The 24,091-nt window shown below is 45.9% G+C and overlaps 1 protein-coding gene across 9 annotated transcripts in view; it reads right to left on the reverse strand.

The window, feature by feature from the left end:
- The window catches only part of OSBPL1A (oxysterol binding protein like 1A), a 2,815,351-nt gene that overhangs the window by 1,110,963 nt on the left and 1,680,297 nt on the right, over positions 1-24,091 (reverse strand). The gene's annotated exons all lie outside the window — the stretch shown is intronic.

A 24,091-nucleotide genomic window follows, 5' to 3' on the forward strand; every position in this document is an offset into this window, starting at 1 on the left:
ATAGTAAGTAAATACTAACGAGGCGTGCCGAGTCTCCGAAGCAAACACGTTTGCGGAAAAACAGAACTGAGGCCAACGGGCGCCACGTGTGCTACTTGTACATCCAATGACGTCATTCTCGACAGAGGCCTTCGAGGGACACCGACTCGATCGACGCATGGCGCCCTCGGCCGAGAATTGTTTTTCCGAAAGCAGATGAAGCTTAATGAAATATCAAAGATGATAATAAGCTGGAGGACACAATCCATTCAAAGGACGCGTTGATGAAATCGGTGATGGGGGCAAGAGTGGGTTTTACTAGGTGGGCAGGACAAGTATCACCTTTACAGTTGGAGGGTTTTAAGGTGCTGATGGTGGACAGAACCTGTTCTTGAGAGACTTTAGTGAACTTGAATAGGGGGGGTGTCAGGCGGGAGGATAGGTTTGGTATGGATGGAGTCACTAGATGTGGATGACTTGGAGACGAGAGAGTCTCTTTTGGCTTTGATTTTGGTCTGGAGAGTCCATTTTGTATGCCAGTTCATTGTGAATGACCGCACACCATGCTTTGTCAGCTTGGGTGGTAGTATGGCAAAATCTCCTTGGTGTTAGAGCTGGCATTGGAGATGCGTATATTGTAGGAAGTAGTTTTGTGTTCACAACTGCTTCTTTGTAGGTTTTAGTGGCCGTGGCTAAAGCTTTTTCATTAGTACTGGTGGGGTTCTTTTTGTATAGATGTTCTAGGGCTATTTTCGTGCATCGAAAGATAATGAGGTCATCAAACCAAATGTGTACGTGTTTGTTTGGTTCAGGGATTTTTTCGATGTGTGGGACATGAGAATCTAGTGTGAGTCGGAGGGAGGTGTCATAAAGGCTGGCAATGTTGTAAGGATTGGTATTGGAGGGGGTATGCTTCGAGAGAGTGGTGGATAGTGTACAATTCAGGCAATCCAGTGCGAGTTTGCAGATATTTCTGAAAATGATGGGCTTAGGACTGGGTGGTCGTGCCAAAATATTTATTTATTGCATTGTGAATATTTAGGTTACAAAAGTCATTAACTATGTATTAAATTGCTTTGACAAATATCATTTAGGCTTATTACCTCTTAGAAAGTGTGCAGGGGATGCAGTTTTCCATAATTTGGATCTCTGTTTCCAGGGATGAGGGTCATGACAGGTTTCGAGGAGCATAGGGGAGGTGGGAGAGGTAAGTCTGTGCAGTCTGTTCATGCCTACAGAGGGTACTGTATGTGGGGACAGGTGAGCATTGGCGTTAAGGGTTCTTGCTCTGAATTGTGTGGAGCGTGCTAAACCTGTGCATGCATTGGTGTTCGATATGTTCTCAGGGCTCTGTGAGATAGGGGGTGGGTGCCTCCAAGGGACGGGTTTGAATTTGCTATGTTTGAAATAGAACCAATTATCTCAATGTTAAACACTTAATAGTTGAGTGAGCCCAGAGCCACAAGCCCCGAATGAACCTAATTTCCAGCCAGATTGTAACATTCCAAGATGCAGAGAATGATCCATCAACACAGGGTCTGTTTGGTAACAGCCCTGGAAGCTAGGGCACGCGTGTAACCAACAAAACGTTAGTCATCAGACCTGTTCTCCCTTGTCCAGGAGACGTCGAACTGGAGGGCCCACACCGGACCCAGCCAATGGAAACGCTCCTCTGCCTTGGAAGAATGAGGCAGAGGAAAGAAGACGGGTAGACTGATCTTTTGAGCGAAATAGAAATTAGAGGTCACCTTTGGAAAGAAGGAGGGTCTAAATTTCAATGTCACCTTCTCCTGGGAGAAAACCAAGTAGAGAGAATTAACAGAGAGAGCCTAGAGCTCACTCACCTGCATAGCGGAAGTGTTGGCAACCAGAAAAATCAGTTTACAGGGTGAGCAGTCAAAGAACAAGAACAAAGTGGCTCAAATGGAGCACCCATTACAAATGTCAACACTAAATTGAAATCCCACGCTGGAACAACAAACTAGCATGAGGGAAACATATTGGAAAGACCTCTTTGGACTTGTACGACCATAGGGATCGTGAAAAAGGAGCCCTGCTCAGGGTCCTATTGAAGACTGAAATGGTCACAAGATACCCCTTCACTGTACCAATTTGTAGGCCCATTCAGGCCTAAAGACAGAAGAAATTCAAACACAAAGGAAATGGACCAAGTAAAAGGGTCCAGCACCCTCTTCCCGCACAAGGCAAAAAACCTCAGGCTAACTTCAGGCATAAATTGACTTTGTGGCAGGTCTTCTAACAGAAACGAGTATGTCCAGAAAGCCCTCCAACAAATCCCACTCCCTAGACGTCAGCCTTTCAGCAGCCAGGTATGAGGGGTCTGGCTGCAGAGGTTTGGCGCAGGACCCTCCCCTCTGAGTGGGATAGGAGGTCCCTTCTCTGCTGAAAGGGCCAGGGAGCACAGATGGCCATGTCCATCAACTCCAGGTACCACGTCCGGGTCTAGACCACAGCAATGATCGGACCCAAACAGACGCAGACTCCTGAGAAGCAGCAAAATGACAGGGATCGGCAGGAATGCATAGAGCAGGTCGTGGGAGGTTGATAATTATCTGTTCAGTGCATCGCCTAGCACATTCTCCTTTGCTGGCAGATGGGCTGCAGTTAGAGCCCCGCTGTTCTTTAGCACCTAGAAACACAATCAAATTGCTATGCCACCCCCCCTTGTTGAGGTAATGGATGGCTACAGTATTGTCTGCCAGGACCAGTACCATCTTGACCTAAAGCAGCCAGCATAATAGCCGTTTTTTGTGCTCCTGGCACTCAGATGGGGACCACAGCCTGCTCACCATAAGGTCTTGGAGTTGAGCGTTCCAGCCCTTCAGGCACACACCCGTGACTAGAGTCACTTGTGGCCAAGGTTGACCAAAAAGCAACCCCTTCAGGAGGGTGTCCATCACAGACCACCATTGTAGATCTCTGGACACTACCAGAGACCAGAAGGTGGTCTGCAGTGCATCCATGAAACTGATACCACTCTGAGCACAGCAGCCACTGCAGCAATCTCATGCGCAGTCGGCCCCTGGTACCACCAAAATGCACAATGTCAAAAGACCCAGCAAGCTGAGCAAAGCTGAGGATGGAACTGTCGTCTGAGGTTGGAAAACCTGGACCATCCTGAAGATGTTTGTCACTCTGTCCTTGGGGGGTAGGGAGAAAAACCCAGACCCAGATAGGTGAGCAAAATCGCACCGATAAATCGGAAGGACTGGGATGGCAAAACGTGAGATTTCTTGAAGTTCAGGGAGAAGCCCAAGTTGTGCAATAGGCTGCACATCCGGCAGATATTTGCCAATGCTAGATCTGGCGAGGGGGCTCGGGCGAGCCAGTCAACCAGGTAGGGAAAAACATGAATGCCTTCCCCTCCTGAGGCGAGCCACCACTTTTGCTAACAGCTTCATGAAATCCCTGGATGCAGAAGAGAGACTGAAAGGGAGGACTGGAAATGACAGTTCCCCACTTTGAATGCCAGCTACTTCCTGTGCTTCTTGTGAATAGCCACGTGGAAGTAGGCATCATGGAGATCCAGCGAGACAAGGCAGTCATCTACGTCCAACGATTGGAGAATCTGGCCCAGACTGACCATCTTGAAACTGTCCTTGTGCAAACACAAGTTCAGAAGCTACAGATCCAGGAATGAGTCTCAGACTCAGACCTCAATCCTTCCTCGACACCAAAAAGCATATGGAGAACCAACCCCAGCCTTGTTCCGAGCAGGATACCATCTCTATGGCCTTTTTCCCAGAAGCTGATGGATATCCTCCAGCAGGAGAGGTTCCTGAGGCAAGGGCTGGTGACAAAGGGGTTGGTCTGGACGGCAGGAGACAAAAAAGAAGCTACTATCCCCGCTGGACGACCTGTAAGGCCCAGGCGTCTGAGGTGGAATTTCTCCATTCCTCGCCAAACCGGGATATTGTGCCTCCCACAAGGGATAAATGGCAGAAGTCTACTTCAGAGAGGCTTCGCGTCAGGGCTATGACCTGCACCGTGGAGGTGGAAGTGCCTCCTCTAGGTGCATTATGACCCCTACTCCTGTAAGGACAATGGTCTCCTTCACTATCCAAGGGTGCATGATCTCTACCCCTCTGGGCATAAGAGGTGAAAAACCCCTGCCTTCTGGGCTCGCGTGCCGTTGTTGCTGCACTGCTATCCTTAGAGACTTGGCAGTCATCTTAGCATTTGGCAAGGGCACAAAAAGCTGACGCACCAGAGCCCTAGACTCAAAGAGGCGAAAATCTTCTTGCCCCGTGCTTTCTATCTTTAGCTCTCCCGGCCAGGGGGCAAAGACAGAAAATAGGTGGTCTCATGGTTTGCTGTGATGGCCTGTACAACCAAACACTCTGGGGAAGTGTGGGCAGAAACAAAAAGGGGGCATGAAGAGGCCGGCCTGTGTTTCTTGGCCACGTCATGGTCCACCGTGAGGACTGATGATGGCTTGGCCCACAGTTCCATCACAGGCACTTCCACTGCCTGATTAAAAGGAAGCAAAGTATCCTTTTTAGGATCCTTGTCCAAGATGTCGGCCAGGTCATAATGCATTTTAGGCCGGGAATGAGGCCGACAGCCCTAAGGTGTCGACTACCTTTGCCATCAGGCGCTGGAAAGCTGCCTATGGCTTGCCTGGGGTGGGGCAGCAGGGACCATGTTGACCTCTGCTGAGATGTCCAGACCACTTGCCTCCTGCGAGTCGGCCGACCAGGTCCACCAAGTCACCCTGTTCACCATAAAACTCCTCTCGGAGGTCTCCCACTTACCTGGTGTGGAAGGGTTCCAGCCCAAAAGGGACGGGATGCATTGCCTCATCATGAATGTCCTCCAAGTGGCACATGTATGCCCTTCTCGGGAGTGGAGGGAACTTCTTTGCAACTCCTCTGCCGCTGCACCAGGACCAAAGGTCAGGGGACCGATGTCCAGAGACGGAAGGTGCCCCATTGCCACAATCTTTTTGCGTCTCACTTCAGACTTCTTTCCGGCCCTACCAAGTGCAGTGAGATCCATTGGCTTGACTAAAGCAAAGGAGGCGGGCCGAAGCAGACAGCACTGATGCTGTGACCGCTGGCGTCGGGGGCTGGAGCCATTGAAACCTTTGTGAAAATGTCCAATATCTTCACTCGGAAAGCCTGCCATTCCTCTGGAGTAGAGGATTGGGCAGGAAAAGGAAAAGGTACCTGCAGGGTATCTTTCTCATGGCCCTCCTTGGATTGGTTGCTACTCTTCTTAGAAGATGAAGAAGAGTGATGCTGCGAACAACCATCGGGCGATCTCAACCTCTTCCGTTGCTTCTTCTAATTGTTTTGGACAGAGGATCGTCCCTTGGTGCTGCAATCCGTGTCCGACGACCTCGAATGTGTCCGCTTATCACCCTTCTTCTTGTGGAGGAAGGTGAAGAGTTTGGCTTCACGTCCCTGAAGCGCCTCGATTAGCACGATGTGTCAAGGCCTTCACCAAGACAGTAAATACATATGCGATGCAGGTCGGATACAGACATCTTTGCCCGCAACCCATGCAGTGTTTGAACCCCGAAGACGTCGCCGGTTTCGGCATCACGAACTCGAGAGGCAAAAACAAAAAAGAACTAAGGACATGAGGCACACTGCCTCAACATATACTGGCTCGGACATGTCCCGTGCGGGGCGCGCAGAGAGGTTGGGCAGAGCCGACGATGAGCCGAGATGCGGCTTTCAAAGTTCCTGAAGAGCAGCTGGTGCTGGGAGATAGAGATCATAGCTTAGGAATCCGTGGGAGGAAGGAGTCCATTAGAAATCCACAAGATGCTTCAGCATTCAATACATGTCAACAAAGCCTTTCTCTGATGCCAATTTTATTGTTATGCATTGATCAGTGTTTGTTGTGATTATTTGTCACCCATTAGAATCAATTTGTTGTAAACTCTTAATCCAACATTCGCTACACTGGTACACATATGTTTATTTGTTCCCACTATTTCAAATTGCTCTGCTCCATGGGAACATAATGAAGCAATTAAACCTTGTAACACCATTGTCTTTTTGGCACCATTAACCCATTGACAGATACAAGGTTTGTTGTCTAAATACAATTTTTATCCAATTTCATCGCGCTACCCATTTCTAAATCAAGGGTTTGTAAAACGTACGGAGGAAGTGACAACGGCCCTCCTTTCACAGTCAATTTACAAAACAAAATAATAAAGGTTTATATGCCATAGTTGCAATGGCCACCACAGTGTCCTTTGAAGACGTTTCGAAAAAAGAAACGTAGGTCATCGGTCCTGCTGGCCACAAGAGACCTGTCTCCTCACATCAGTTTGAAACCATAGTCAAATTCAAAGTGTAAACCAAGAAGATTAATTTAGCAAGGATCTGCCAACGTAGTTGTGCCAACAGTCTGAGAGGACGCGACAGCGGTCCTCTTTGGACATTCAATTGGATAAACAAAGCAATACAGGCTTCAATCCTATTCCAAAAACAGTATGCACAACATGATTTCTCTAGCTAGTTGATTGAAGAGGGCTTCAATCAACAATTAAATGTCAACAACAATGTCAGCTACAAGCAAATAGTCGACTGACATCATTTTTATCCCATCTCCCACTTCCAAGTATAGAGACAAAGCATATTGGCATTCTATGTCATTGTACTTCCTGCAACCACAAACTATTCAAAGGATAGCTCATCCTGTATTGACCCACACTTCACATACATACCCCCAGATCCTTGGGTATAATCTCTACTTTTAATCCAAAAAAGGCCATAGGTATAAAGTTGACTTTATGGAAAATAAATACAATATGCATTACAGTGCTTCATTTTGTTTCTTCGATAGACACTATTTGCATTTAATAAACTTGAAAAATAATGTTCATTATATATAAATCTTAACCACTTTATAGTCCCTCCTATTAACCCCTTCCTCTGCATTGCTTTCCCTCAACGACGACACAATGTTCTCAGTTCCACATAAGGTACATATCAACACATCTTCAAGACAAGTCAATGAGGCTTAAAGTACGTAATGTCATAGGATATGAAAGGCTTCTATACTCTTTGTTCATGTATTCCAAGAATGGTCGCCATATATGTATTAATGCTCCTTCTGCACCTCTCACCTGAGTAGTTAATTTTTCCATCACTAGAACATGCCAGACTTTGTTTATCCAAACATTTACAGAGGGTGACGACGTCCGTCTCCATTTTGCCAGGATAACTAGTTTAGCTGCTAGCAGTAACTGCGCTATAAGGTGCTGTCTTCCACTAGTTCTCAGTTTTTTGTACCGAGGCACCTCATCCAGCATTAGTGATTTTGGGCCATTGGGACATCTAGCCCCACAATACCCTTATGCCCGAGAAACCTCCAGCAAACATGCAATGCTGTTTTTGTACCGCATTGGGATCTTTGCTTGGGTCTCAAAAGGATTTGCGCAAAAATATGTGTTGTACATTTTTATAGATTCCCTTCCACTCCTATGGTCCTAGAGTTTTCGCCAAGTCCATTTCCCAACCCATGCAGTATGGGCTCTCATTTGGGATTCCCTCACTTACTAATGTAGAATATAGTTTTGAGATCAGGCCTCTTGCATGTGCAGGCAACTGGAATATCCTTCCCAGGAAGTTGGTGGTCTGGAAGCTGCTGTCTTTATTTGGGGGTTTAGAATCCAGTGGCAAATCTGCATTTACCCAAATCTGTCTTTTTCAGTAAGACTGTAGTCTTGCTTAGTTACCGCAAAAGTCATAATTGCCCCATTTTGAAAAAGGGTGCCTATTTGATATCACTTGTGTGCATTCCATCTCATAAAATTAGGATCCGTCAACCCCGGGGTAAACTCCTTTTTATGGACAATAGGTGCGATGGGAATGGCAAGCATCCCTGGACTTTAATAACCCAATTCCATGCTTCCATTGCGGTTTTCGTTATTGGGTTGCAATATAGGCGAGGGGGCTGCTAGGCGCTTTGGTTCGCAAGGTTGCATCCATAAGGGTCTTCCTGCCACAGATTGCTCCATGATCACCCACTTCTTCTCTATGTGAGTTTGCACCCATTCTACTATTGGTCTAATGTGAGAATAGTACATTTGGGAAGACTAGTCCTCCCTTATTCTTAGCCGCAAACAGGATAGGTCTATTTTTTCCTGGGGCATGCCCTCGCCCATATAACTTTAAGCAGTATTTCCTGCCATTTCTTAATTTTTTTTGGGCTGTGGAATTGGGACTGTCTAAAAAAGACACAAGATTCTTGGCAAGAGGTTCATTTTCAGCACTGCCATCCTTCCAAATCACGAATGACCGTTCTTGGTCGGCCTCAATAGATCTTCCGTTATTTTCACGAGGACAGGATAGTTGCCACCATACAGGTAGTCAGGGTTGGCTGTTATCTTAATACCCAAAGACGAGATGCCTTTTTTTCACAAAGGCAAAGGGATCGTTTTTTTTTTAAATTTGTGATTGGTTTATCAAACCCTTTACAAAAAGGAAAAGGAAAAAATAGTTAACACCACATCACACTATAGAAAGTTAAAAGTATCAATCATGGTGATTACCCAATACAACATTCAAATGAATGAATTATCAACATCATAGTAGGTTTTTAAAATATCACTGTCTCCAGGTGGAACATTAATATTCGAAATTTTTATTTATCTTGAATCCTGAGACTGTGACAAAATGCTCAATTTCTCTAAGGTGTTCCATAAATGTGTGCGGGTTTGCAAGTGACAGAGCAATATGCTCTGCAAAGAGATTCACTTTATGCACTAGATTCCCAAATGTAATGCCTGTGATGTCTGGTTCTGATTTGCTCTGCAGAGTTTTTTTTAAAGTGAAAGTTATATAGGGTAAAGAGGGCACCATTGTCAGGTGGACCTGCTCTGTGAGCTCTCCAGGAACCCATATTCGAGCAGTCAGGCCTCTGCAACTAGCCAGTAATCACATTGGGCCTAATTGGGCAAAAGTTAAACTTGGGTCACTTTCAACAATCCTCAGTCCACCCATTCCAACACCTTTTCTGAGTCTATGGGCAACAGCAACAGTGGATCAGCGATCTGTTAGCTATGACTACCAAAGTGCACCACCTGACGGATACTGTCCATCGTTCCTCTCCCCATTACAATTCCTGACTGATCAACAAAATACTTACCTCTCAGTAATGTTCTTTCTGAAAGACGCTCCTTCTACGCATTCCTCATTTATGATAGCTTTGTTCTCATGTAAAGCACTTTGGATTAAAGGGCTATATAAATTCAATAAAATACAAATATTCACTGAGTAGCTGCTCTTCGGAACCTTTTCTGCCACCAGTGGGTGCAGCACGGCTCTGCCCAACATCTATACACACAACCCCCACTGGAAATGACATTGGGATCAGTATATATACAGGCACTGTGTACCGTGACCTCAATTCCACCCCTTTTCTCTAGCAATCTGAAGCTGAGGGACAGTGGAACTTATATCTACTAGCTATCTGCCAAGGTGTGCAGGCATGAAGGTCGATGAGGAATCCGTGGGAGGAACATCCTTCAGAAAAAACACAGAGGAAAGTAATTTCTTCTTCTAATGGACTCCTTCCTTCCATGGATTCCTCATCTTTGATAGACTCCCAACGCAGTACAAGGACCTGGAGGATGGGTGATAGAGAGGACACCACTTAAACCAGAAAACTCTGAAGAACAGCTCTACAGAAATGTACGTCCTAACCGGACATAGAATCAAACCAGTAGTGTTTAGCAAATGTGCACAAAAGAACCCAAGTAGCCATTTGACAAACGTCCAGGACAAGCACTCGATGCTGCAGAGCCAATGTGGTGGCCAATCCTCTTGTGGTGTGTGCCCTGAAACCCTCACACACATCCTTATCAACCAGATTCCGAAATGCAGAGAATTATCCACTTTGACAGGATCCTTTTCATCACAGCCCTACCAGCATGGGAACCAGCTTAACTAACGAAAAGCTTGTCATCTTTCCTAGTCTTTGTCTGAGAAAAGTAGTAGCTGAGCGCCTTGTGAGAAACCAGGTGGTGTCTCACTCGCTAGCCCCTGGGATCTGTCATCCAGGTGACCAGGACACAGTCATCGATTTTGGATCCAGTTCCTGGGGGTGGACCAGTGTGGGAGGATTACCTGGATGAGGGGTCTTCGGGGAGTGGGAGACTGGATGGCGAGACGTAGTATCCCTCCCCTGTAACACCTTTACCCCATCCTACCAGGTGGGATATGTGAGAACTTTACACGCTCCCGCCCCCCTTCACAAACACTTCCACACGGACAGACCGCTATGGGAGAAAATAGACTCAAACCTGAGAAGTGTACCTGGCATGTCCCACTACTATGGTAAGGTGAAGTCAGGCAATTACTGACAATCACTCACACCTGACTTGCATTAAACTTCCCCACACGGATAAAAGGCGGAGTACGAGAGCACACTCTGAGTGAGGCAGAGCACACGAAGGAGCAGCAGTTTCGAGAGGGCAGCGGAACGAGGGGCGAAAGATGGCAAACCAAGAAGGGTTTGCAAGGAGGGAAATACCCTTGACCTTTCCAACAGGAAACCTTTACTTTCAAAACCCTTGTAGATCAGACAATGGAAGGCCAGGAAACCAGGCTAAAGAATCCTGCACTGTGTGCTGGAGATACCAGAGGCCGTCCTGTGTAGCTGACCAAGTCGGGGAGCAGCAGCAGCTGCCGTGGTATCTTCCTTGGCTCCAAGAACAAAGTAGCGCCAGAGAGATCAACACAGCCATTGAGTTGGGGAAGCCGTAGCAAGACCGCTCTGTGTTGAAATAAAGGTTACAAACAGCAACATTGTATAACGAGCGCAGGAACGAAGATTGTTAAACATGTGCGATGAAAGACGCAAGTAAAGCTAAATTGCTGAAGAATGTTTCAACTCCGAGAAGGAAAGATATGATACCAGTGAGAGTGGTCCTGCACAGCGTGGGTGCTCAATCGAGAGTCTCTGAAATGGTATCAAGCCAAGAGGTGGCAGAAAGGAAAGTATGAACATTGTGTGAAGTGAATCGAAGTGGTCCTGCGACGATTAAGCAAAACAACGCAAATTCGAAAGTCTTCGATTTTTTATATCAAGAGGAAAACATTGAAAGTGAGATTGCATGGTCCAAGCCCGAACAAGGGAGACCATGTGTTAATGTTGTGCTAAAAGGATCCGAGCCCGAACGAGGGGGATCCATGGTCCAGACCCAAACAAGGGCGACCAGTTGTGAACATTGTGGTAAAAAGGGGTCCAAGCCTGAAGGAAAGAGAACCATGATGAATATTGAAAACAAGAACCTGTACATATAAAAACCCAGATAAGAAAGGAACTTTGGTGCTTATTTGCTGTGACAGGCCCTCTGCAGTAGGAGACCGTTATTGGAAAAGAAGCTTTGGCAAAAGGCCCCGATACCTTTGCTTTAAACTATATCCTCGTGGCAGAGAAGCCAGAGTGTGTGCGAAGCTCGAAAGTGCCACATTACCCTGTGCTGAAAATGTGGGAAAGGGAAGTCACTGCTCAACTATCCTGACATATTTCTTGAACACTTTTCTTTTTGCATACACTATTTCACACCATTTTGTATTTAGAAATACGGATTGGCAATAGGATTATTACTATAAGCCCTTTTATTTTGACAGCCTTGACTAGGACTGCGTTATTTTTATTTGATGTTTGTAGCTTGCTCCCATCTTTAGATTTAGGTTTAGATAGGCATTCCAACCAACCCACTGAAGTTCAATAAACACCCTTGAACTGTGATCACCTGTGTATGTCTTCACTGTTTGATACCATCTCTCCCTTGCAGCCCACACAGAGACAAGCAGAGGGAAACGTTTCTGTGCCTTTGATGGCTGAGGTGGTGGAAAAAAAGACATGAAGATGGATCTTTTGAGAGACATGGAATTCCTAGACCTTGAGAAAGGAGGGTCTAACTCTCAAAGTCACCTTCTCCTTAAAGAAAACAGACAAAAGCAGACAAAACCTAAAAGCTCACTCACCAGACTAGCGGAAGTGATGGCAACATGGAAAATCACATTAAGGGTAAGTTATCTTAGAGAGAAGGAATGAAGTAGATTAAACAGAGCGCCCATTAGAAACACAAATGCTACATTCAAATCCCAAGTCGGGACAACAAACCGGCATGGAGGAAATATGTTACAAAGGCCGCTCAGGAATTGTAAAACTTGGTTATCATGAAGAAGAAGCCCTGCTATGGGTTCCTCTTGAAGACCGAAATGGCGGCAAGATACTCTTTCACTGTACCAATCTGCAAGTCCGTCTGGGCCAAGGATGGTAGACGATACAAAACAGAGGATGTGGAGCAAGTAAAAGGGTCCAGAGCCCTCTCTCTTAGAGGCTTGGAAATTATGCAATGACTCATCTGGTTTGATGGCGATTAAGTTCATGCCATCAAAGGTCATATCCCGAGGTTTCTCTTGGACATCAATAGCAAAACGGGACGTTCTAGGCCAAGAATAGCTGTGCTCGTGGCCATCGTTCCTGCTACACATTCTGTAGTAGCCAGACCAGACTACAACATTTGATGGGAGGCTTCCTTGCCGTATTTGATAAGGGCTTCTAAACCTTCCAACATCTTCCTCTCAGGGATGCACTCTGACGCCTCTGCCCTGGCCGGCCACAGACCAAAGGAGAATATGGCCAGAACACAAGAGGCTTGAAGAGCTGGAAATCATTCTACCCGATACATTCAGCCTCTTGCTTTCCCCTTGTTGGGGAACAATTGTGAGAAAGAGGTTGTTTTAAGGTTTGCCATAAAGGCCCGGACCACCAAGCTCTCCGGGTAAAGCATGAGTGGAAAAGAACATGCGGTCTAAGGATGCTGGCCTGTGCTTCTCTGCCAACTAATGGTACTCCGTGAGAACAGAAGCCGGTTTGGCCCATAGTTCCAGCACAGGCCACTCTACTGCCGAATTGAAAGGCAATAGGGACTCAATTGCTAGCCGGCACTGGAAATCAGCCTTTGCCTGCCCAGGGTGGCAGCAGCGAGCAGATCTACCTTTTGGTGAGGTGTCCAGGTCACTTGCCTCATGCAAGTCAGCTGCAAGGTCCCCTATTTCCCCACACAAGTCTGGGTAGTGTCCCACTTCCCTAAAATGGAGAGGCTCCAGCACGAAAAAGACAGGATGCCCTTCCTCAAATGCCCTCTAAATGGGACTCTACTGGGTATCGGGAGGAATTCGCGAGACTCCTGCATTGCCAGCGTCGGTCGGAAAGAGACCCGAGGTCAGGGGATACACGTCCGGATGTGGAACGGTGTGCCCCTTAGACACGTTCTTGTTATGTGTGCTTGCAGATTTCCCTACCGGCACATCCAAGTGCAGTGGGTTCCGTTGGCTTGGTCAAAGCCATTGGTGTTGTGGCCATCGGGGCTGATGCCGCGGCTGCTAGCACCAGGGCCTTAGCGAAGATGCCAAGCACCTTTATTCGGAAAACCTCCCATTCCTCTGGGTAGAGGAATGGATGGGAAACGATAACGCGGGGGCTTCTTCCTCTCAGGCATACCTTGGAAGGATGGCTTTTCTTCTTAAACAAGTAGAAGAATGATGCAGTGAAGAACTGCCAGGGGGCTCGACATCTTGCTGTCTTTTTCTTCTTTTTGTGCTTCCGGATTGGGCACCGTTCCTCGGTCCATGCCAGGAGACCTTGCTTATCACCATTCTCCCTGTGGAGGAAGGTGAAACTTTTGCTGCACACTGTCAAAGTGCCTTTGGGTGCATCGATGCACACGAAGCGCAGTCCTGTGCATCGTGGCCTTCACCAAGGCAGTAAAGGTGAATGCAGTTGAGGTCTGGATGGACCTAATCGGAATAGGTATTGCAACGAATTTGAAGAACGTAGGGAAAACATTAGATAAAACACTGTTTTAGCAGTGTTCCTAAAGCAAGGAGAATGCACAGAAAAAAAGAACTGATGCCACAGGGCGCAGCGCCCCTATATTTACTGGCCCCAACGTCACGTCATGTCCGGAGCGGGTGCGTAGATGCACAAAGCAGAGCAGATGCGGAGTCGCACCGTGTGTTAGGCAGAAACCTGTGCAGTTCCCTCTGGGACCACTGCAAAAGATTTAAGACTACAGGTGTTTGGCAGTAAACCCACTTGGTAGCAGTCTCTACCACACAGATTCACTTGGTAGCTGTGGCTGAGCAGTCAGACTTCCCTCAAGAAGAGTTAGGCAGTATACAGAGTATTCACAATAGGTCAAGAGAACACAGTAGAACAAGTAAACACTGACCAGGGCTTGGTGTAAAAGAGAGATAATTATTTATTTAAAACCACATCTAGAAAAACACACAGGCACTAATAGTAAGCAATTCAAAAACACGGTCACTAAAAGATATACACTCCTTTAGAAGAATATTAGACAAGTCTTAAGTAAAGCCCCACTTATTTTCAGACAGCGGTGAGCGCTTAACGCAGATGGCACTCTATAATTCGTTTTTAAAGGGAGAGAAAAGCAGAGAATAAATTGAAACAGATCCCAACACTTTTTCAAGAACACAACAAGAGAGGAAGACAAAGTAAAACCGTGAAGTTAGAGTTCAAAGGGCCGGATCCACTTTAAGAGGATCAAACAAAATGTGTCCAAGGTCACACGGTTGCAGTGCACAAGAGTCTTGCAAAGTTTCAAAAAAATAGTTGGACCAAAAGAAAGGGACCAGTTAGAAGGTCAAGGCGGCCAGCCCAGTCCAGAAGGTTAAGGGGTTATTATTACCTTGTAGCAATCTTTAGAAAGGGAGGCCTGGCGGACACGGTACCTTAAAGTGGTGCGAACACTCCAGCGGGGGCAGTTGTTCCTGGCAGCGGATGCAAGTCGGTGCTTCGTCCGGGGGAAGTGAGGATCTCATCGGGGAGGAAGACAGGAGTCCGTTGCACTGCCAGGGAAGAAACCAGCCGCGGAGTTCTCAGGTAAAAGGAGCGGTCCTTTAGTTCGCGGTCCAGTGGTAAGTGGCTATCCGGTTGCCGGGGTGCTTGGCACAGGCAATTCGACCACAAGCCGGGCTGGGGTGCGAAGAGAAGAAGGTAAACTGGTTGTGCCCACCAGTTAGGGGAAGAAGCCTCTCCAGCCGGGAGATCTTCTCTGTCGTCGGGAAGTGGCGAGTCGGTTCCGCAGAGCTCCACCGGTGGTGTCGTCGTGGTAGGTCGGCTCAGCTTCTCCCTCGTCGGATTCTCAGTTCCTGTGGCGACTTCTGAAGTTCCAGTCCCCAAAGCCCTGGTTTTATGCAGCACACCCCCATTCACTCAGCCTAGCTGTCAATCAAACATGCTAAGTGGTGAGCCGGCCGGCTCACCACTTGGGCCAATCACACAAGAGTGCGACTTGAGTTACCAAGGTAACTCAGTCCAGGGTGCCTAAACCCCCTCCCACACCCCCTGTGGTACCCAGACGGAGTGGCACCACTTTTGGAGGCTTCTGTGGAGAATCCTGCCAAAAAGCGGAACAAAGGGCTCGACTTGGGTTGGAGTCACAGAAGAGAACACAAACGCCATTTTAGAATCGAGTCCTGGCAAAAAATACCAACCGGCGAATTAATATTTATTAAATAAACCGGCGGTATGTTCGAGGCTATGAGAATTAAATAATTAAAGTTGGTAGCCTCGAACAATGGGAAAATCCCATAGGGATATATTCGCGGTCGAATATAAAAAGTAGTATCCACTGCCACCAGCCAAAACTCGATCAGGGGGGATGGAGACGTGCCCCCTCGACTAACAGACCCCGGGGCAATCGAATTACGTCCACAATATGATGGTTTGTACCGGTTTCTGTTAATAATTTGGGACTAGTAAAGCCAATGGTGACTTTACATGCCCTGGGAGACAGTAGTCAGTCCCAGGGTATGGAGTCTATGGTGGGGTGTCACTATGACACCCCTGTGTCACTGCACGGAGGGTGCTGTGTAACACACATAGTAAAAACACATGAGACCCTATGGAGTAAAGGACCCCATAGCCCATAAAACACATTAACAGTCAAAAGAACACCATAAATCATGTCCAAGAGTGGGAGAAAAAGTCTCACTATTGGCAGGAGAAAAAAACAAACTCCAGAAATCCAGCAAAGCTGCTGGGGGACTCATTAGGTTAGGAAATTCAGCTTAAAGAGAGAATTCTCCCCAACACCGTGCCCACTGGTGGTGGAAAAGATTTCCAAAGAGCGGCTGCGCTGGGAGATACATATCAAAGATGAGGAGGAAGGAGTCTATTAGAAAAGTACAAGTACCAAATGAACATAATACATTAGTTACATAAAGTGCAAGATAATCACATGCATTCTATACATTAATGTGCAGGGGAGAATGGGCTTCACAAAAAGAGGAGAAATATCAGCTACCAACTCGGGTGCAACGTGAATAGCTGCTCTGAACCTCAATAAGGTAGGGATAGACTTATTGTTGTGTGGGCAGGGACTTCCAGAAGCATGGTTCTAGTATAGGGAAGGAACCAAAGCAAGATGTACCACAAGATAGATGAGGTACAGTGAGGTTGTGGAAAGTTTGAGATTAAAAAAGAATATGTGTGGGGGTTATGTGAGAGGGAGTGACTGCTCATGCACAACTAACCCACGGAGTCGCAATGGGCGAAGAATGGGAAGTTAAAGATGGTGCAGATCCTAAGGTTGTAAATCATGACAAATGGGTAAAGAGGGAGTCCAATATGGAGGTTAGAGCAGGAATTCAGCCTGCTGAATACAAGAGTGGTAATAAAAAGTGAGCGGCGAGGAAGGGGAAACTTTTAAGGACATTTAGGAGGTTGATTTTAGCAGCCATACAGGTAGGAGTAATTAATAGCTGTATTTTCAGTTCCCTGTCTGAGAGACCTTCCCAGGATGCAAGTGATGAGGGGCAGAGAGACTGTCAGTGGTGAAAGCAGAGGGTCAAAGAGAGGAGGCCATGGGGGGTTGGAGCCAGATTTACTTCTACAAGAATGAAGGAATCTAACAAGCAAAAGCACTGTATAATTGCATTTGGGCAAAAACAAATGTAGTCTTCAGTTAATGCTCTTAAGTGGAAAGGATGAGAGTAATGGCTTTTTAAAAGAAAAGAAAAACAAAGGTCTGAAAAAGCAAAATAAGCAGTTTGTTGTTGCAAACCGACTCCGAAGCAATATTTATTTTTGTTCTATCACAATGTATAAATATTGCCGTCAAGTGTACTAAAAACTGTTTCCCCCTCTGTCACTGTTATTCTTGCCCTATTCTTCATGTTTCCAATTCTAATTTTTTCAAACAAAATCTTCTGATATGAGAGTTGTCAAAAGCAATCACATGATCATGCTCAGCCCTATCTGATCTCATAGGTCTGACTAGAATTTGTGAGATGAACCTAGTGGTGTTCCCCAAACATCAGCGCATGTTATGAAAACCTCTGGGAAATTGGTACGCTAAAGCACCTCAGCGTTGTGTGCTTCAAAGGCCATTATGCACGTCAACACCTTTAACAGAAGCAGCGATTATAGTAAACTACAGGACCTGCAGCATTGGTTAAAATGCTGGAAAACAAACAGGCCACAAATCTCAGATGACATTATGTTGCATGTTTATGTCCAATAGCAAAGTAGAAATTACATTTTGTGTACTTAGAGTGTTTTAGTTTTCGTTATAGCTCATTTGCAATGTTTGTATTACACCCAGTGGTTGAGCTTCAGTCTGTGATCTAGTCTATCCAGCCCAAACAAATTAATTAAAAGCGACAAATGTACTATTGTGTATACCAATAAGCGACCCACAGTGGTGCACACTTGTACAGTTTGAATTATTTAACGAAGGCCAGGCAGCCTCTGTAAATTCTCCTCATATTTATATCCAGATACCACATAGCCCATAAACTACCTCCCCACTGCATTCTCTCAGCCTTTGGTTGTACAGCAGCACTATGAGGATGAATTCCTTTTGGATATAGACTGAGGACAGAGTAAACCTGGGGCTTCATTTATTCATAGAATCAGAAGAGGAGAAATAACATTTGGCTGAAAACCTCTTACTTTCTACGGCAGTGAATTAGTCATGTTTTGGGACCTAGCCTACAGAAATTCCCAATGCAAGTTTCATTTATGATTAACATATAAAAGTCATACACTAGATTAATTTGGTCTTGCACTAAATAGTGATAAGGTTTGGAAAGCATAAAAAAAGACAATACAAAAGGAAAGCCTAAGCACGAAGGTTTGCAGGGAGCGAGCGAGTGCTGGATCTTCGAAGTTAAGGGTTTACCTTTCTTTGAGGACGAAACAAGATTTTTATTCACTTCCATTTATATAAATGACATGTCACCATGCTTTGCTCCACGCATTTGCAGGCAATGGAGATCTAAGCATGAAACCCTTTAAAAAAAGAAAATCAAGTCACTGATACCTTTGATGGTATTAAGTAATAATGTCCCCATACATAATGTCGCCGGGAGAAACAATTGGCGACATTATATATGGTGACACTAGCAAACTACAAACTCGACAGAATAATGACCTCAGAGCGGCTCTGGACATCTCAGGAAGAGAGGACATCTCAGGATTTAGCAAACAGAACAACTGGCTATCCATCAATGACAAAATTCTTTTAAAAACGGAATCGCTTACTCACAAATCCCTCAATAACGCTGCCCCTACCTACCTGATAAATAGATTCCACAGACAACCTTCCCAGACACCCACCATAACCGCTTACAAAGACTGCCTTACAGTCCCTAACTTTAAACAAGCCACCATAGGGGGCAATAGTTTCCCAGTGAAAGCAGCCAAACTGTGGAACTCATTACCGCCAAATCTCAGAGCGGATTTACCCTACCAGAACTTCCGATCTAAGGTAGTTTCTTGGCTGAAAACGTAGGCCGTCAAAGATACTCAAGCGACCCGCACAGATTGTAACCACGTGCGCCCACTTGTATATATGTATATATTATCTATGCAACTAATTGTTGATATGTATATAATTTTGGTGTACCTTCCTGTCTTTCTGCATATTCTATGACTATTGTAACTAAGCTTTGCATATTCTTGATAAAGCTGCGCCCCGATACCCTCGGGGACGCTCGTGCATTATAAATAATAAACAAACAAACATGTATGGGGACGGGTTTCGGGGACATCCTCTGTTCTCCTTGTAAAAATGTTTTTAAAAAACACAATTTGGGGTTTGCACGGGTGTCCCCCGTATATTCAATGCAACAATGTCTCTGCAAAAAACTGCTACTTTTTGCCAGGAGACATCATTACATGGAACCATGTTGATGTAGGCCATTGTAATATGAAACCTTATTTGTTACCTCCAGGGCCTATATGCTTATTGACTATATTGACCATTTATGATCACAAATGATACCATTTATTTATTTATTTACTGTATTATTTGTACAGCGCTGAGACAGAAGGCCTGGAGGCAAGAGAGCGCTCACAGGACAAATATAAGAAACAAAAAAGATATCCAGCTGATCAGCACCATATCAAGGGAGAGAAAGGATGACCAAATCAATAGAAGAGCACAGTCCTTAATCTACGTTTAAAGCGGTCAAGACAGGTACATGCCTTGAGATGAGGGGTAGGGCATTGGGAGAAACCTACTTAAAAGCTTCCTGATTGACCATGATCAACTTAGCTCTAGGCACATACAGAAGGTGAGAGTTGTTAGATCACAGAACTCTACGATCTGGCAACCAGGGCAGTTTGTTTAATGGGTAAACCGGAATGATACCATATAAGCACTTGTGTTAAGGAGAGCAGTCAAAATGTGATCCTGGCATCAACTGGAAGCCAGTGAAGCACCCTCCTAGCTTCTGCTATGTGAGCTCTTTTGATTAGGTCCTCCTATTGCTGGAACTGCGCTATTTTTGACGGTCTGAAGTTTGGGGAGTTCTCCTTTTCCGATGCCATACAGCACCCTGGCACAGTAGTCTATTTTTGAGCCAAAAATGGCTCTTGCGATGGTTGCACAGTTATGATGGGTCAAGAAAGGATTCAGATTAAATACTTGATCAAGGACATCACCCAGTGTCCTTACTTTGGTGAGAGTAGCAATAGATATGTCATGGGTTGGCGTTGAAGGGTGGATAAATGGGTATGAGATTGTACATATATAGGTATTATTGGGAGGTAATTAGACAACGAGATTAAGTTCATTTGACTTCTGATAGTTAGTGTTGTATCTATAGTTAGCCTAATTCATTTGAACATAATATTAGGTGATTATAGTATGTGAAGTATTTTTAGTATTTATGGCGGGTACGACCTTGGAGAAAGGAGGTTGGAATGTCAGGTGTGTAATGAAGTTTGGGGCTCATTTTCACCTGAAGGATTTCTTCAGGTTATAATTTGTTCTTATTATTTGTTTAATATTTGTTTGTCATGTCTTTTGGAAGTGGGTTTTGTGCCTTTGTGTTTTTGTGTTTCATACATGTGTTGATGGTTCACAGAGATGTGTCGTTGGCGTTGTCATGTTTTCAAAAGCAGTAGGAATTGGTATCCTTGTATCATAGGTTGGATTGCTCATGGGTGAAGGTAGGGAAAGTTTTATGATTGTCAATTGATTGCGCAAAATGTTATTGATTACATGAGATGACTGCGATGGGATTAAATAACTTGACGGTAGTAACATGGAACGTTAAGGGTTTAAATTGTCCAAGGGAAAGAAGGAAAGCAATGGCGAGATTGTGGAGGGCTAAAGCAGACAATCCTTTTACAGGAAACGCATCTGGTGGATGACAGTAGGCAAGGGTTGACTAATGCTAGATATAATAAGGATCTTTCAAATTGTTATTCTACTAATTGTAGGGGAGGACTGGTCCAGGAGACCCCCCTCGCCTGCGCTTTCTCCCCAGGTGAGGGCTATGGCTCTTTTGGGCGTCCCCTCATGCCACCCGGGCCCAGGTGGTGGTGGGTTCACCCACTGGAGACATTGCCCGCACGTATTAATTGTCCACATGTATTAAAATTTAGCTAGGCCCAGAAACCATTTTGTCTGGTAAAGATGGTGTGAGCTCAGCGCACTGTAGTGTGGCCCCCACCCTTGGAGGGTTTCAGTCATCCTTGTTGCCGCAGCACCCTGGCAGATCCGCTGCGAGCACGTTCCCACGAACAAGACGGACATGAGCTAGTGTAATACACTAACATTGTAACAGTTCACCTCCCGCAGTGTATCATCGCTCCCAGCATGACCCGGCCAGTAGGCCTGGGCAATGAAAAGAACAGTAAAATAGACATCAGGTGGCAAACAGTCTTTATATATATCAATGTTAAGACCACTCGCAAAGTATGCTTTCTTCCACAAAATGCCTTATATTACAAAAGCCTGTAAAATGTATAAAATATAAGAAAGCATGCTTCCGTGATATAAGCAATGGCGAGCCCACACCATTTCAGTTGGGTACTAATAATAAAGGAACACACCAGGAATCCATTTGTTACGTGTATCACTGGGAAACTTACACCCCATGGGCTCGCGCCATAACTGAACTAATGCTGCTAGAGGACACAAGAAAGACGAATGTAACCATACCGAGGGCCCATGTGAAGGATGCACGAGAAGGCGCATGTCATGTGTGCATGTCCAGGCCCCATATGTGCCACCACCGTCACGAATAGTGGCGGGGTACTTTCTATGTTCTCCACCAATCCTAATTCTACCTCACTTATTGCAAATTTATATATGCATATAACTAAATACTGTACTTATTGAAACATAATGTATGAATAAGGTGCTCAGACTGGGTATAATCGAAACACATCCAGCAAAGCTTAAATGCATGTTTTGTATTGCTTACAATAAGTATAATAGAGTGTTCAAATGTTTGTGATGTTTTTACCTAAATCGGCAACACACGAGGGAGATACCTTTGTGAAATACGTGCAAGGCCATTCCCCCTCCCACCCTGCGAAGGCTGCCAAGGCATGAGAGCAGAGACCGCGCCGCGCTGCTTTACCTCCCCCAACCAGACTGGAGCCGCTTCAAAGACTTGTAACCCCCTCTGTAGCACCCAAGGCCGCCACCCGCCACCTGCATTATTTACAGCACAGCAGTAAACCTCTGCCTGAACACACGCGCCCCCTCGTAAACCTCACAACCCACCGGACCATCTCAGACTTATGGCCCTGTGCAATCAGGACACCCGACACTTTGACAACACACAGCGGAACATCCATAACAACTTCTAACAAGGCAGAAAGACCTGTACCGCCCGTCCCAGGCCCTGAAGTTTAGCCCCTCGACCTATGGCCCCGGTCAACAGGACACTGGTAACCATGTCCTGACGTATTACCTCCAGACCCCTCACAAGGTGCATTCCTCCTGTGTTGCATTAACCTGTAGTATAACCTATTGGAAGATTTACTAAAGAAGATAATATTGAAATGATTGAATGACTGCGGTGTGCATGGCCTAGGGCAAATAAGTCAGGAAAAGACATTCATCTCTGACACTGGCCGCGATGGCACGACAACACCGCCCGGATGAACTCTGCCACCCTGCCAGGCCCAGCCCAACCCACGAGGCTGACCAGTGACGTCTTCCAGCCAAAGCCAACCACATCACAGCAGCACCTATAGTTAGTCGTCGCCACCCAATCCCCTTGAACTTGTGCCCCCGTGTAGGTTCTTATGACGTTTTTTGTAAATATATACGCCTGTCTTTGCTATTGTCAGACAGAGCGCTCTCCGAGTTTGCAGAGTTCTTTGCATGCCCTATTCTGATTGATAAACTCCCATTTACGCTCACCCGCACTCTGTCTTGGCCTTATTCCCATTTTGGGAGAGTCCTTCATTGTCTCTCATTGCGGGGAGGATCGTGCTGTTTGGGGACGCTTGCTTTCAGTGGTGACCCCGATAGCGTGATTTTATTTCTTCCCAACTCATTATAACCGTCCCCTTTTGACACGAGAATCTCCGGTCGAAAAGGGATACGCACGGTGAGCCGGCTCCGGGAGGCTGCCCGCCAACGGCGACCGGTACACTAAGAAGTGCGCACTCAATAGAGAGAGGGTACGGGATCCCGGTTGAAAAATCCCCTTTGAGTAACGCTCGCCGGAGCCGGGGCTGACTGTTGAGCTGACGGCGACACTGCCTGGACGGACCCAGTTTCGGAGACTATCGGTTCAAGACGGGCACGTGAGTACTGAGTGTGAGCGATTGTAAAGGGAGCGGGGAGAGAAGTGTAGGACAGGGAACGAAAAGGGGGTACGAAGATATACTAAAGATCATTCTAAAATTTCCTTTCTTTTTCTTTGCATATGGCCATTAGGATTAAGAGGTGAATAAGAGATAAAAGTGAAGGGAACCTAGCTCCGAAAGGGGGTGGAAGGCGGCGCCGCATAGTGCTATATTGACTAGTACTGGGAATATATGACGAAGTGAGATACAAGATAAAAGTGTTCAGCAAAAGGGGGCACTGAGAATATATTAGTGATCGCTATTACTTCTTTCTTTTCTTTTTCTTTAGGGGTAGGGGGAGAATAAAAAACGAGTTCAGCACGAACTTGGGAAGAAAGTAAGAGAAAAAGGGTCCTACTAGAAGGGGGAGAGCAGGTTAAAACACATAAATATATGCATATGCGCATCCATCTATCTAAGTAAGACGGACAGGGACAGCCGGCTAGGGAGGAAAGGGAGGGCAGCTTGAATGGTGCATTGAGTGTTACCAAGAGGTGTGTGCACCTCGTATGTGTCAGGGGACGATTTGAGGTTGTGAATGTGCATAACGGTTATAAATGTATAATAGTTAAATGGTCATGGTAAGTGTGATGTGCATGTTTTGACTTCCGGATTGATATTGTCGAAATAAATGATGGGTTGCCCTTGTATGTGCCCCCCCCAAGAGAACAGAGTAGACGCTGTGTATAGCTAGGTTTGTATCGTGCAATCAGGGGAAGGGGGGAGAGCCCAAACGAGCCCAACATTGAATGTGAAGTAGCATAAAAAAAAAATTAAAAAAAAATATTGCTACTCCATTTACCTTGTAGTTGCAGACACACAGAGAAACACAAGCACTAGGAGGGCACAGAGATGGGGGCTGAAACACCCTTATCACTTATTTGTAAGAGTCTTCCAGGGTACGCGGAGCGGATTAAGAAATATCACGACCAATGGGTAACTGAGTTGAAGGGAGAGGGGTTACCCCAGATATGGCCAG

This window comes from Ambystoma mexicanum, chromosome 5q (assembly GCF_040938575.1).
Source record: "Ambystoma mexicanum isolate Mex_15411 chromosome 5q, UKY_AmexF1_1, whole genome shotgun sequence".
Lineage (NCBI taxonomy): Eukaryota > Metazoa > Chordata > Amphibia > Caudata > Ambystomatidae > Ambystoma > Ambystoma mexicanum.